Below are 14,894 nucleotides of genomic sequence, written 5' to 3' on the forward strand. Positions count from 1 at the left end.
TATTTGCTTTTACTTGGCTTTTGGGCACTTGAATGCATTCTCTTTTGCTTTCAAATCACCTTTTGTCAATGCACTTATCAAGAGGGAGATTGAGAGACCAAGTTGAGATGTATCTTGGTCTATTTGTGATGAGTGATTGACTAGATGATTTGAGGCTTTACCAGTTGATTTCATATTTCATATGTGCATGATTATGCTAACAGCTAACTGGATGTGTTGCGTGCGTTGTGTTGTGTTGTTTGTGTAAACCATATGTTGTGTGTTGTGTCTCTTGGCTTATGATGTGCAGGTGTAGGATGCGACATGGTGATCGACGGCATGAGATGAAGGTCAAGCAAAAGGTTCATGCTGATATACTAGGGCTGTGAAGGGTGGACATAAGTAGGCTTGGACCGAGGGACCCAAGGAGTCCGGGCGGAGTCATGGGCGATCCACATGGTGCACGGAAGAGTAAGAGTACACGGACGGGATGGAGACTGTGTCGGTTGAGTCAAGCGGGACGGAGGCGAGTCGAGTAGGCAGCCCGGGAGCCGGGAAAAGATTTGGAGGCATCGAAGGCTTGGCGGAGACTGGACACACGTCAACATCGGTGAGTCATGTCATGCGCGGCGTGCAAGAGGGTTTGACCGGTTTGACCTCAAAACTAGGGATGAGTCACGCCTGCGGGATGTGCAAGAGGGTTTGACCGGTTTGGCCTCAAAACCGGGGGACGAGTCCGGTGCGATTTGATGGCGTCAAGTCAGAGGATGCGTGGCACCATCGCGAAGCTTGTGTCGAGGCGAAGCTAAGTCGTGAAGGCGCCGGGTCCGTCCGATGTACGAGGAAAAAGTTGGATGGTTTTACCCCTATGGGGTATTTGGATTGTATGCTTAATGTAAGGGCATTTTGGACATTGGCCAAATGCATATATATGTGTAGGAGGGCTGTTTGGGGCAGCAATCTCTTTAGGCTAGTTCATGGTAGGCTCCTCATTTTGTTTGTGAGAGGTTTTGGTTGAGGTGTGAGGGGAGAGAGGAGTGGATCTTTGTGTTGATCTTTTTGCCATCCAAGCTTTGTTTGTGCTTAGAATTGGCTTGTAACCGGACATGGTGGAGTAATCCAAGAATCAATTTTGTGCTCAATTGATTCTCCTTCTGAAGATCTGAATTTTATCTTTTCTCCTATTTTCGGAGCATTTTTGGGTGAATTTTTGGATCTCGCGATTGGCAGTGATTTGGGTGTTTTTCTTGGGGCAAAGCGGTGCTAGGAAATGTGCAAGAACATCTAGGATGATCCCCTAGCAAATCCATGCACGAGCACCTTGGATTTTGAGATTTCCCGAAAATCCCCTTCTTGTGCCCTTCTCCAAATTCATAGAATCTTATGACCAATTCGTGAGACTTTCAACTTGAAACATTGAGAACACCTTTGGAATGTTGTTGTGAGGCTATGGTTCAAATTTCGTGATTTTTGGAGGTCGTTTGGTCGAGTTTTAGATTTTTCTTCTCTTCTCACGAAGGCTGAAATCTGGGATTCCAGAATATTCTAAAAAGTAATTCCTGAAATTTCTGGACCTTCGGAAGTTTCCGAAGGTTTCTCCTGAAATCTACAAAAATCCGAATTTTTTTTAAGGTTTGTCCGGATTTTTGCACACAGAGGTGTTGTTTTTCAATGTGCTTCTTCCGGTACTCATTTGAACTCTTTCTTGCTTCCGCTATTCTCAACTTGGGTTCCTAGCATCATTCCTAGGTCTATTAGCTCGTGCATAGCTAAGTGGACTTGATTTTGCTAGAAGAGAGGATTGGGGGACTTTAACCGAGATTCTTTGGGAAAATTTGAATCGGCTCCCATTCACCCTCCTCTGGTTGCGTTTTCGGTCCTTCATCAGAGAACTCACAGTTTGGGACTATTTATTTGGTTTCTCCTATTCTTTTTAAAAGAACGACGAGCAAAACGTACAACACCACTCTAATGTGTTGATGATTTTTTCTCTTTCTTTGTTAGTTATCATTAGATCTATCATTTCCTGTTTAGATACAAACTCAAGGCTGCCAGAGGGGGCTATCGGAAGTCCACGAAGCACCCCCGAGACAGCGGCGGCAGCGCATCTTGCTCGATGCGATCGCTCATGCTCGTCCTAAGCGGCGGATGGCGTGCGGCGGCCATAGTGACCTGACGCGGTACGTGAGGCTGTGCGACAGTCGCGGTCTGGCATGGGGTGCGAAGGCAGCTGAAGCGGGGTGGGGGGCCGCGCGACAGCAGGGGCCCAGACATGCAGCGCGGAGGTGACCCGGTAAGGCGCGAGGATGCCGCGCTGCATTGTCTAGGTGAGGGGCGCAGAGGCAGTGCAACGGTAGCCCAGCACGGCGCGAGGTGTTCGAGCGGTGATGGCTTGGAGGAGTGGAGGCCGCGTGTGGCGCGGCTCATCTCTGCTGTGGCAAATTGACAACACCACCGAGCATAGTGGCATCTGCGGCAGCGGTGGCCCGAGGGAGGCAGATCCTGAGCCCTACAGGACAAATCCGATGCTCTCGGGGCTTGATCTACAAGGAGCTCCGAAAGCTGGTGTGGGGTGGCCGTGCGTGGTGCACAGCGGTGGGAAGCCATGCGCGTGAGGAGGGGCCGCATGTGTGTGCAGCGGCTAGGAGGCTAGGTGGTCTCAGGGAGGAGGGGTTTGTGGTGGTGACCATGGTGGGCAGTGAGCTTGTGGCGACAGCAGGCAGGTGGGTGTTGGGTGAAAACCTTGCCCCAACAGTAAGTTGGGCTGACAACGGCGACGCCTTTGGTGTCTCACTTCCTGTTGGGGATGTTGTCAAGGCACCCTCCTTGCTTCGGTGGTGGAAACTCTAGGTGAAAACCATGCCTCAGTTCTCTTTTGGGTGGCGACGAAACTTTTGACGTCGGTCCTTCTTGAAGGTGCTGTCTTTGGAGTTTTCGTTCTGCCTTCCCCATCTTCTCGACGGCTTATCTATGATGCCAGTAGTGCTCTCGGTGGCCAAGATGGGTTGGTGTAGGGGAGAGTGGGTCCTTCTTCTCTCTCGACCCCGCATCCCTTCTGTGGCAACAATAGGACTCCTCGTACCTGTTGATGTGTTGTTTGGCGTTGATGGGGGTGTGCTGGAAGCTTCACTGTTTGGTTTGGCGGCGATTGGTCACGCCTAGCCATGCCGATTTGGTGCTACGCCCCGACCTTGGTGGAATGGGCCATATGGTGGAGTGGGTGGAGACAAAGTTAAGGACTCGAGGTGCGGATGTCCATGATGGCGGGTGGTGACCAAGAGGTGGGTGTTGGCGCAGTGTTTGTAGGGCTTGACTTCTGCATGGCGCTTCAGGGTGATGGTTTGGGGGTGTGCGCCAGTGGTGACCACGAAGTTGGCAGAGAGGCCAGCGTGGTAGGAGGTATCCAGCAGATGTACCTTGCTGAAGTGACCTGCGCGTTGAGGAGTTGGGTGGTCCCGCTTAGCGGTGGCAGCTCCGATGCAAGTTGGTCTTCCTCTACGACATTCTGATATCTTCGACAAGGTGACTTGGTTGCTTGGTGCCACAGTGTATGACCAGATCTCAACGGGCATTGTCGTCAGATTGATGGCCAGAGGTAGCTACACATGCATTGGCTTGATGGCTCGCAGTGTTTCTACGACAACTAGCCCTTCTTAGTGGGAGTTAGTCCAGTGTATGACAACTCCATGAGGTGGTGCAAGCGTATCCGATGGCATGATAGCTACACGGCTTGCAGTGAACCATGGCGGCTAACCCTGCATGGCAGTGAGTGGCTTGGTGTGGGACATCATCGGCAACGATGGCGCAGGTGGTGATGATAGAATATCCTCTGTCGGTCGTTTGCCCGGGTGATAGTGGTGCAGTGTAACATCCCTAAATTCAAAAACATTTAAAAATAAGGACCTTTTAAAATTTTTCAAACTAAATTTAGCATTAATCCTCTTTTCCCCTTAATATCGAAAATTAGCATTAAATTTTTCAAAAGCATTCAACTACGCATAAACACTACATGATTGTGCATTTGAGTGCTCTAGAATTTAAAAAGAATTCAAAGCTCATAAACCTTCCTCAAAATTTGAACCTAGTTTAAATTTGAACTCAAACCATATCAAACCCCTTTCAAACAAATATCAAAACTTACTATTCCTAACGCAACTTTGAAACCTGACCCATCTCTCCATCGGCCTAGCCCACCTCCACCTCTCTCCTCCTTCTCCCGCAAGGTCTAAACAGGCTGCTTGTCCCAGCAAGCCGCCTGGCCTAGCCGGCCCAGCCCGCACGCCAGTGTCATCATCTTCCTCCCCACCCCCTTCCTCCTCTAGCCGCCCGTGCATCCCTCCTCTCTCACAACGACACTGTTGCTCGGATCCTCCTCCCCAGCCACCTCCCTGCCCACATGCATAGCACTGCAGTGCCGCACCTCTTCCACTCCCATTGTCAGAAACCATCCCCCCTCCCTCACAACCCCGGCCGCCGGCACCTGCACGCACGATGTCGTGGAAACGCAACGATGGCCACCTGCTAGATCTACCTGCTCTAGCAATGCCCTACCACCCCAAGACACGCGACGGAGCCGCCTCGACGAGCCATGTCGCCCTGTGCCCTTAATGCCGCCCCTGGCCATCTCCCCTACCCTCCGCGCGCATGCCAAGGTGCCATGATAGTGCACCAGAGCACCGCCCACCATGGGCTGCCGCTCGACCTCATCCTTTCTTCCCCTGTCCTCTTCCGTGAGCTGAGGTCATCTGAGAGCTTGAACTCACCCCGCACCACCACCTCTTCCCCCTCCCGCCGGTTTAGGACAAGGCTCGTCCCTTCCACCCGCCACCATGCTCTGACCCCTAGAGCTGGGCTACAGCAAAGTCGAGGTTACCGCAAGACCTTAGCCACCTTTCTAGCGCTACAGCACCGCTCAGCGTGCTGCTCTGCGCAGACCCACTGCCGTTGCATGCTGCCACTCTACTCCAGCCATCGTGTGACCCGGAAAAGCATCACAGGTACTCCCATGGTGCTGCCCGAGGCTTTGCATAAGCTTTCCACCCCTTCCGGTCGTGCCTCCCTTTTTCTCGGCCCGCCGCTATAAGTCTGGCAAGCCACCATGAGCCTCGACTCGCCCCAAGACCTACCGCGATAGCTCCACTATAACAGCCCGCACCATTAGTGTAGGGATACGAGGTAGGCTATGCTAGCACAAATCAAAAATTTCTACCGCGTAAACTAGGAAAACTGCCGTATATGGATCATGGGATTACCACTCGACGCACTGGTGCGGAAGATGTAGATTCGCGTCGATGTAGCGAAGTCGATCAGCGTAGTCGAACACGTAGTCGATCACGTCGACGTCGAGCAGCTCCTCAACAGCTCGTCCATATGCAGCAAGATCGTCCTCGTGCCGTGGCTTGTCGTTGGCTCGTCATGCCTTGTCGGCGGCTCGTCATGGCTCGTCGGCGGCTTGTCATGGCTCGTCGGCGGCTCGTTGTGGCTCGTCAATGGCTCGTCAAGGTGCTGCAGGCGCAACACCTCCAAGGTATCCACACATGCAGGAAGGAAGTGTCGCAAGCCGGACTGCTAGGTCTGCGAGTTGCAACAAGCGAGGGCGTGGGAGGCGCGGCAGATGTGTTTCACCAAAATGTGTAAACCCTAGGGCTCCCCCACCCCTCTATTTATAGAGGTTCCTGACAGGGCTCTGGGTCCGAGGCCCATTAGTACTTCTAAACATAATCCAACTCGGATCACATGCGAATTGGGCTTCCAGCCCCTTAACCATGTGTTTGGTTACTGGGTCGGAACTGGTCGGAACGGTTCGGACCCCCTTCGTCCCATGTTTGGTTCAAAAGAGAACTGGGTTGGGTAAAATAAAGGGGGAAAGATTCCCAATAAATATAGTTGCAAATGAATTTATTCAAAAGAGAAGGGATAAATTTAGGAGCAAGATGGTGTCAAAAGATAAATGTGAGAAGCACCTCCTCTCACCCCCGACCCCAACGCCAGAACACCGCCCGGCTCCAACCCCGCCGCCCCTGACCTCCTCCGCCGGCGCCCCCATCCGCCGCCTCACCTACCACGCCGCCGCCCCTAGCATCCGCCGTGCCAGCCCCCATCCACTGCCCCTCTTCCCCGCACCTTCTCCCAATGGATCTCGCCGCCGCCGCCCCTGAAAATCGAGGATGGCCTACCCTCCGCTACCCCTGACCTTCGCCGCCCTTCAAATCCGCCCCCGGCCGTGACGTCCGCCGCCGCGCCCTCACGTCCTCCGCCGCCGCCGTCCCTGAGATCCGCCGCCGCGGCCTGATCCGCTCCGCCGCCCCTCAGATCCGCCCCCGCCCCTGACTGCCGCCGCGCCCCCGACCCCTTCCGCCGCCGCGCCAAGCTAGGTCCGGAGCGCCCATCCTCCACCGCCCCTCCGATGCGGCTCCACCCCTGACCGGCGCCACTCCCCTGGCGTCCGTGGCGGGCGGCGGCCCGTGACCGGCGCCGTCCCCTGGCCTCCGTGGCGGGCCGCGGCCCCTGACCGGCGCCGTCCCCTGGCCTCCGTGGCGGGCGGCAGCCGGCGGCGGCCACTGACAGGCGCCGCTCCCCTGACCTCCATGGCGGGCGGCGACCCCTGATTGACGCCGCCCCTAACTGATGCCGCCGCGCCCCTAGCTTGCTGCCGCCCCTGTCAAGCTTCGCCACCCCTGCCAAGCGCCGCCGCCCGTACCATCTGCCGGCGCCGCGTCTCCTTCTCTCAAAGGTTGAAACCGTACACCACCATGTTTATGTTGGTTCATATTTATTGAATTGACTTGAATGGTACTGGTTGATAGTATTATGGATTGAATTGAATAAATAGTCCAGTAGCATGACATCCTGGTTCAATTGGCTCTAAGAACAAGTGTTTCTTTTATTGTTGTATTGTAGATGGATAAGAGGACCAAGATTGTAACTTGTGCTACTGCTGCATACATGTTGTTGTCAATGATGGTGGTGATTATTCAATCTAGAAAATGTAAACGATGTGCCAGAAGGGTTGGTATTACCTATGGGACTATGGAGGCAAGGGATAGGATGAGAGTAGATTATCTAAATAACAAAATTTGGAAGGATGACACAACTTGCTTGAACATGTTAAGACTAAATAGAGGCAAGTTTTTTCGATTTTGCAATCTTTTTAGAGAACGTGGTTTGCTTCAAGATACATGTCACTTGTGTGTTGAGCAGCAGGTGGGTATGTTTCTAAATACAGTGGGACATAACCTTAGGAATAGGTTAGTTGGAACTAATTTTGATAGATCCAATCCGAGTAATTTGTTCCATTCAACTTGTCCTTCTCAAGGACCGAACGCAAAGCAATCGGTGTGGTGATGCTAGGTGCCATTTAATCTACAACAAAAGTAATGCAAAATACACTAAGACAAACGTATCCTTGATAGAGCAAATGACATTAAACTATTTAACAGAATCTACTCCCACTAAAATCAATATCCCTCTATTGATACTTAGTGATTCAGGATCCACAACTAACAAGTCTACTAGTGAGCTTTAGCATCACCACTAGCAAACAAGGTAGATCGGTAAGCAACTCTTTGCAAATCATATATCATATGACTCCTGTTGTTGGGTGACATCTCTATGTCTCGGCTCCCAACCTCTGTGCCCCAAGGTCTTAACCATTAAGATAACCTTGTTAAGCAAACCAACCCTTATACGTGTAAGTGTCCGACACAAACCCGTCTAGTCAAGGAAAACTAGTGGCACCCTAATTTCATAGACCCACCACTAATTGTACAAAACATGGGACGGTGCAAGTTTTAGTTGGGAGGGCATACTAACTTAAACTTTGTGAGGGATCATTCTACTTCTAACATCACAGCATGCAAAAAGTAAAACATAAAGAATAACATGCACACAATTGTGACACAGTATGGCCCGTTTTCTTATCGCGATCTCCATCTCCACAAAACCTGTTCACCATGGTGATCTCCATCTCCATGTTCCATGTGCGCCATCCTCCTGGTGATGAGTCCTCCAAGAACTAGAACAAGCTATGAAGATTACATAGTTGCTTGGATCATCACAGATTGGTACGCAGACCATTAAATACATTAAAGTGACAACACATATGGCTCCAACCGTATTGCCGTACGTGCGACATGCAGGTCACAAATGAGTTACACACATGCATCACATACACAAAGGGCCATACATCCTGCAAAACAGAGTTACGCGTTCTAACGTTCCAAACTTCAGACGCCCAAAACTCCATCTTCCAAGATGAATTTGGGAAATCTAATTTTGCCGAAAACGGCAAAGCCATTGAATTTCATGTGTAACTTTTTCTATAGATCATTTTTATATAAAATTCGCCCCGATCCGAGATCGTACCAAAAACTTACGGCTGTTTTACCGAAGCACACGCACACGGCAAAATTCCGACCCGACAGTAGATCCAATCTACTATTGTGCATCTCATGCGCCTGGCGTATGAACCTGGATTTTGATTCAACCAATCACATTGATCTTCGCTCGCTGCAACTGGCATTACGTGTATCACTTAACTTCGATGGCGGAAATCCGACCGGTAGGAGTATGTCGTTACACAACCATTGCAGCAAGAACACGAAAACAGGACATAGATCAAACTGAAAACTAGCATACCTCCATATGCACACATCCCGAATCCAAACCAAAACAGCTACGGCTCTAATACCACTGTAGTGATACGAGGTAGGCTACGCTAGCGCAAATCAAAAATTTCTACCGCGTAAACTAGGAAAACTGCTGTATATGGATCACGGGATTACCACTCGACGCACTGGTGTGGAAGATGTAGATTCGCGTCGATGCAGTGAAGTCGATCAGTGTAGTAAAACATGTAGTCGATCACGTCGATGTCGAGCAGCTCCTCAGCAGCTCATCCATGTGCAGCAAGATCATCCTCGTGCCGCGGCTCGTCGTCGGCTCGTCGTGCCACGTCGGCGGCTTGTCGTGGCTCGTCTGCGGCTCGTCGTGGCTCGTCTGCGGCTCGTTGTGGCTCATCGGCGGCTCATCCAAGTGCTGCAGGCGCAACACCTCCAAGGTATCCACACATGCAGGAAGGAAGCGTCGCAAGCCGAACTCCTAGGTCCGCGAGTTGTAACAGGCGAGGGCATGGGAGGCGCGGCAGATGTGTTTAGCCAAAAGGTGTAAACCCTAGGGCGCCCCCACCCCTCTATTTATAGAGGTTCCTGACGGGCCTCTGGGTCCGAGGCCTATTAGTACTTCTAAACCTAATCCAACTCGGATCACATCCGAATTGGGCTTCCAGCCCCTTAAGTGTGTGACCCTATGGGTTCGGATACGTATAGACATGGCCCGAGTACTCCTACTCGGCCCAACAGTCGGTAGCGGCCTTTAGCAAGACGTGCCAACTCCTATACGCACACGAAGATCATATCAGACGAACCGTCACAATGTCACGTACATGCTATTCCCTTTGCCTCACGATATTTGGTCTAACTCCAAGCCGACCACTCTTTCTCGATCCTGTGATGCGGAATCCCTTTGTAGGTTAAATCTTAACCGTACGTAGCATGACCATGCATTTTCGGATCCGATCACTCGAGGGGCCCAGAGATATGACTCTCAATCAGAGAGGGGCAAATCCCATCTTGATTGACCATGCCTCATAGCATGCTTCTTGACAAACCCGAAAGCTACCTTTTTAACTACCCTGTCATGGTGTAGCGTTTGATAGCCCCTAAGTAAGTCGATCCACATCTTAAGTACATGCGACAATCTCATGTCCAAGGACAAAGCGTATATGTTGTGTAAATAGAGAACTACTTTTCGTGTTGGGTCAGTCCTAGCACATGTCTCCACATGTGCCCACATTATTAGTTTAACATCTCCATGTCCATGACTCGTGAAACATAGTCATCAACTAATACATGTGCTAGTCTAATATTCATGTGTGTCCTCACATGAACTCTGACTAGGGACAACTTTAGAATAACCATACAAGTAAAGAGTTTCACATACAATTCACATAATTGCAAATCAATTCAAGTATCCTTTAATGGATATTCAAGGCACACAATATAAATCATGGATACAAATGGAATATCATGATCTCTATGATTGCCTCTAGGACATACCTCCAACAATTAGGGCTACTTCCTACCCTGCATACCACCCCATAATGGCCGGCTGTGACGACTCTGGCGAAGTCCTCTGCCCTGTCGCTACGCTCCGGTGCCTATCTTGGACGGCGCCCTAACGCGGCGCCCACATGGTCTCCACGCCAACGCCGGTGCCATGCATCGATCTCACGCACACACCATCTCACCAGCTTCGTCACTGCCGAGTCAGCCACTCCCACCTCCACACACTTGATCCACTTGACCATACACCCACCCTACGCCTTAGTCCACTAGCCTACGGAGCTAGTCCATGGCACAGTCACCCCCGCGCGTGCCCCGCTGACCATGCTGACCTAGCCCCACGTATCATCCTCACAGTGTAACGACCGACCCCTAACCTTTCCCAGTTAGGTTTGATCTCAGCCCTTAACCTCAGTCAGTTGTTCTGTTGACCGCACCTAAGTGCTCGGTCTTCCGCCAGTCCCGACCCCTGAGATCCGACCCCAACCGCTTCGTTCCTTTCCCGACCCTGGCGAGTTCAGCCCTCCGCCGGATCCTGCTGATCTTCCTCACCCGTCCGATCTTTCCCCCGGTGGACCCGTGAGATCCTTTTTCCAGATCCCCCGCGTCAGCCGCACTCGAGTTGCATGGCCGCCTCAGAGTTTTCCTACCGCGTGGCTCGTCTTCTCCGACGCCATCGCCCAGTTTTGTCTCTGGCGAGGAATAGAGTTGGGTTCTCGCGCCCCTTTTCCCCAATGGCAGCGGAAGCCCTCTGCACCCCTTCTGCAGACCCTCGTCTCCCGCGCCCATCATCGCAATACCAGATCCCGGCCCCGGAGACCGATGTCGCCCATCTTTTCCGTCCCATCCAGCAATAGTTGCGCCGCCCGGTCGTCGCTACACGACGATTCCCCCACCGCCAACCCCGACCGCGGCCGCGACAGTTCCTTTCCCCGCTCTGTCAGAAGCCGCCCGACAATCTGTTGTTCCGCGCTCTCCCCCGCGCCGCGTCCGCTTGTCTTCCCACCTGTGCGCCCTCGATCCTAGCGCCGTTTAACCGGTCGCTTCTATCACCTCTCCCGCACGACGACGCCCGCTCTCCGCCAAATCTCAACCACCGGTCTACCCGCGCCTACGCCGCCCTGACGGAGTAGCGCAATGATCGCTGGCGTCACCCCCGGAGTTCTGCGGCACCGCCCGGTTTGCTCAATCGCCGCCACGGTAGAGCACTCCATTGCTTCTCCCCGGCCTTCGCGCCGCTCCCTTCCTCTCTCTCTGCGACGTTTCCGTTCCTCTGCTTCAGCCGCTATAAAAGGAATGCCCCCATCGCCGGAGTTCCCTCCGCCTTTGTTGCCCTTAGCCTCCTCTAGCTCCCTGCTCAAGCTTCTAGCGCCACCCACCCAGTTCTTGAAAAGTTCTTCTCCCAGTTCCTTCTCAGTTCCTCCAAGTCACCCCGCAGCTTGCTCCCTTGTGCTGCGTAGAGCTCTCTTGTGATCCACAAGAAGCGCCGCCGCCGGAGCATCGCCGGTCTTAGTCCCTGCTCGAAGCTTTAGTTCCGCGCCCAAGTCTGCCTCTTCCCGACCCCAAGCTTTCCTTTCAGGAAGAAGGTGAGTGCTGACCCTAAGTCCGCCTCGCCCGACCCCTCCTATCCGCCCGACCCCAGTTCCGTCTCGTCCGACCCTGTTCGCCGACCCTCGTCCGCCTCGCCCGAGGGCTTGGCTGTGATCTTTTCCTCAACTCGAGGGTGTATGTGTAAAATGTGGGAACCCCTTCAGCGCCTACGTCTCAGGATCCCAGTTATCACATCCTCTAGTTCAAGGATAAGACCACTAGTTCCTTTCCTACCCTTACCTGTTGATCATCATCAGCTCTCTCAAACAGCCTCAACCTCCTGCTCTTTGTCGCAAGTTTCTGGGCTCAGGAGAGCCAGTGTTGCTGTCAAATCAAACGTTTAAGCTAACCCTTGCATTGCATTCGTGTAGAGCTGCATCTCGCTGACGGCTTCTATGAGCTGCACCCGGCACCCGAAGAAGAAGCTGTAGCCGAGATCCTGCCCGCGGAAGTCGAAGCCGCCCCCGAAGTCGAGCAGTTCCAGTCCTCCTTGTTTGCAGGCAAGCCCCGGTTGCATGAAAATCCTACGTGTTCTTGCCAAACTTGCACATGCCTTCCGAATAGCATGTTTGTGCATTTACGTTTAGGAGTTGTGTGAAACCCTAGATACATGACTTAGTAACCCTTGATATGAGCACTAGCTGTTGGACCGAGTAGCTGCATTGCTTAAATAGGAGACGGTAAAAGCCGAGTGATCTCCTGTCACTCGCGAGTTGTAGGAGTTGCATGTTTACTCTCTGCTACAACTATAAGGACGGTGGACGGGGCAGGGTTGGGTAACACTTTGGCGGTCGGATGGTTGCCCCGTCTATCTATGAAAACTTGCTAAGGCCCGACAGTGGTGGTGTTCGTGATCAAGTGTTTGAAAGTACTAGCCTCATACTTAGTATGGGATGAGGAAGCCTAGTACCTGATTGAACCTAGACGTGAGCGGTCGCCTCATTGTTCTTGGAACGGAGTTTCCCCTGCTGGTTGTCGCACGTGGTGGCAAAGCGTGGTCACAGAACGGCAGAGACCGGGTCTGTGGAACCTTGCACCAAAGGAAATGGGCCCGACACGGGTTAGGGGATTGATGGGGAAGGCCGACATAGGAAGCGACCTCCGGGTGCGCGGATGTCGTGGGGCTAGGTTCACCATGCATGGTTAAAGAACTCGAATCGATTCGTCTGCCTCTCACAGTTTGAGATTTCTTGATTGCTACGTCACCCTGAGTAAATGAGGAATCTGATGATGGCAATGTTGTTGTTTTTATCTACACACTTGATCGGCTCGATGTTTGCTTAGAATAGGTTGCACAACCTAGACTGGTAAGTAAATCTAGAACCGGAGCTAAAACTTGAAAATAGGTTACTTAGTGCTTTTGGCAAAACAAACCCCTCAGCCAAGAAGCCTTGCATGTCTAGTTGGAAGAGTAGTTGGCTCCTCCCCGGTTAAGTCTTGTTGAGCTTAGTAGCTTAGCCTTGTTGTGGCTCCTGTTTTTCAGGTGAAGTTGCAGTTCCCGACCCCTCCCTTGTTGGCGCTTGGCCGCCCCAGCTCCCGCCAGGCTGGACGGTCGAGTGGGACCCCTCCTCGGACGGCGAGGAGAGGACTCAGTGATGTTCTGGTTGGCCTCGCCCGGACGTCCGACCCCGACGAAGTCTTCCGCTAGCTTTCTCTGTTGATCTTTGTTGTAAACCCTAATGTTGGATTTTATGGTGGAACCAAAATGAGTAAAACTTGTTCAAAATCCATGGACTCGTTGTATTCTCTGTAACCGCTCGCCTTGTGTGGGTTGCTGAACTCGATCCTGTTTAAGTGGTTAAATCGGATGAAGTCCGACGGCGCCTCGTGTTGGCTTGAGTTAACCAGGGGTGTCGCATGTGAGGCGGCCAAACTCAGATTAATCAAGCTAATCCGAGGTGGTTCCGCCACAGCTAGTATCAGAGCCGAGTTTTGCATATCAGAGAACCCAATGAGCCCTAAACACTTCTTTGAAAATATAAAAGTTGCAAGAACCTTTCGAAAATCTCGTACAAACGTTAAGGATGACTTAGTGCGAGAGGCCCTAGGGGATTTTGGGGTTGTTTTAGGTGACTAATAAGTATCTGGTTATGTTGCTAACTCCTCCAGCACTTCGCCACGTCTATCATACGTGTGCCGAGTTCCGCATCACGAGCATGCGAGGGTTGATAGGGAGTTCCATTCAAGGGACCCTATCTTCGCGGTTGTTTTCGCCCACGTCTATTATACGTGCGCAGGTTCCGTATGTGATCCATACGAAGGTTGATATGGTTCGATTCCAACGAACCTATTGGCACGGTTGTTTCGCCACGTTTGTCATACGTGTGCCGATGCCGCATCACGAGTATGCGAAGGGTTATGTGGTTCTATTCGGAAGGAACCTATTTCCACGGTTGAGTGCTGTCCATGCAGCCTTAAACGCATGGGTGCCGTTCCTATAGTGAACGGTAATGTTTGGGAGCGCTTTCGTGGGTGCTGGCACGAAAGGTTCGTGTGTGTGTTTTCTGCAGGTTGCTAACCGCGCTCGTTAAGACGTTGCTAGAACCGACTAGTTAATATAGGGAGAGACGTATTGTTGCCTTGTCACCGGCGCTAACCGCGTAAGACCCAAGGTTCGGGCAGTTGTTTTTGGTTAAGAGTATGGTAGGCCGTGCATGCGTCATACCAAAAATCTGTAATGTTCTCTTCTCAACAGCAACCCTGTCCGACAGAGTCCTTTTGGACCTAAGGATTTCTAGCTCCTCTTAGTTGCTCTCGGTTAAGCCCTTCTGCTTCTCTATCCGATCCCTGATCCTCGAAGTTATCTCACGTGGCTTCGGTTTTCTTGGTTCCAGATGGCTGCTCCTGGGCATGTGGTGTTTGGAGCGGACGGTACCTTCCAATCAACATGCCTACATTTCGAGGGGTTTCCCGCGATCTTGTGGGATACGTTGAGATGGTTTGGGTATCAGTCCCCGCCCCTGTATTCCGGGCGGCTGTATGTGGAGCAGGGCATCCAGACGTGCCAGGTGCAAGCACTGGTGCCACCCCCTTTTTCGCGGCCCGACTGGCCCTCTCTGGGCATCATAGCCTACGGTCTTTCTCCGGAAGATACGTGGGAATCCGCCGCTCTTCAGTTGCTCACGCAGTTCTGTCAGTTCCACCCTGTGGAGATCACCCTGGACCCGATCGGTCTTTTTCCCGTCAGGAGTCGGTTAGACCCGG

General features: G+C 52.3%; 1 long non-coding RNA gene across 1 annotated transcript; it reads left to right on the top strand.

Moving 5' to 3' along the window:
* The first annotated feature begins 6,656 nt into the window (after nucleotides 1-6,656).
* Nucleotides 6,657-6,923, top strand: LOC111255929. The gene is made up of 2 exons (XR_002676084.1): nucleotides 6,657-6,712; nucleotides 6,880-6,923. It is a non-coding gene; the product is annotated as an uncharacterized LOC111255929 (long non-coding RNA).
* The last annotated feature ends 7,971 nt before the right edge of the window (nucleotides 6,924-14,894 follow it).

This window comes from Setaria italica, chromosome IX (genome assembly GCF_000263155.2).
Source record: "Setaria italica strain Yugu1 chromosome IX, Setaria_italica_v2.0, whole genome shotgun sequence".
NCBI lineage: Eukaryota > Viridiplantae > Streptophyta > Magnoliopsida > Poales > Poaceae > Setaria > Setaria italica.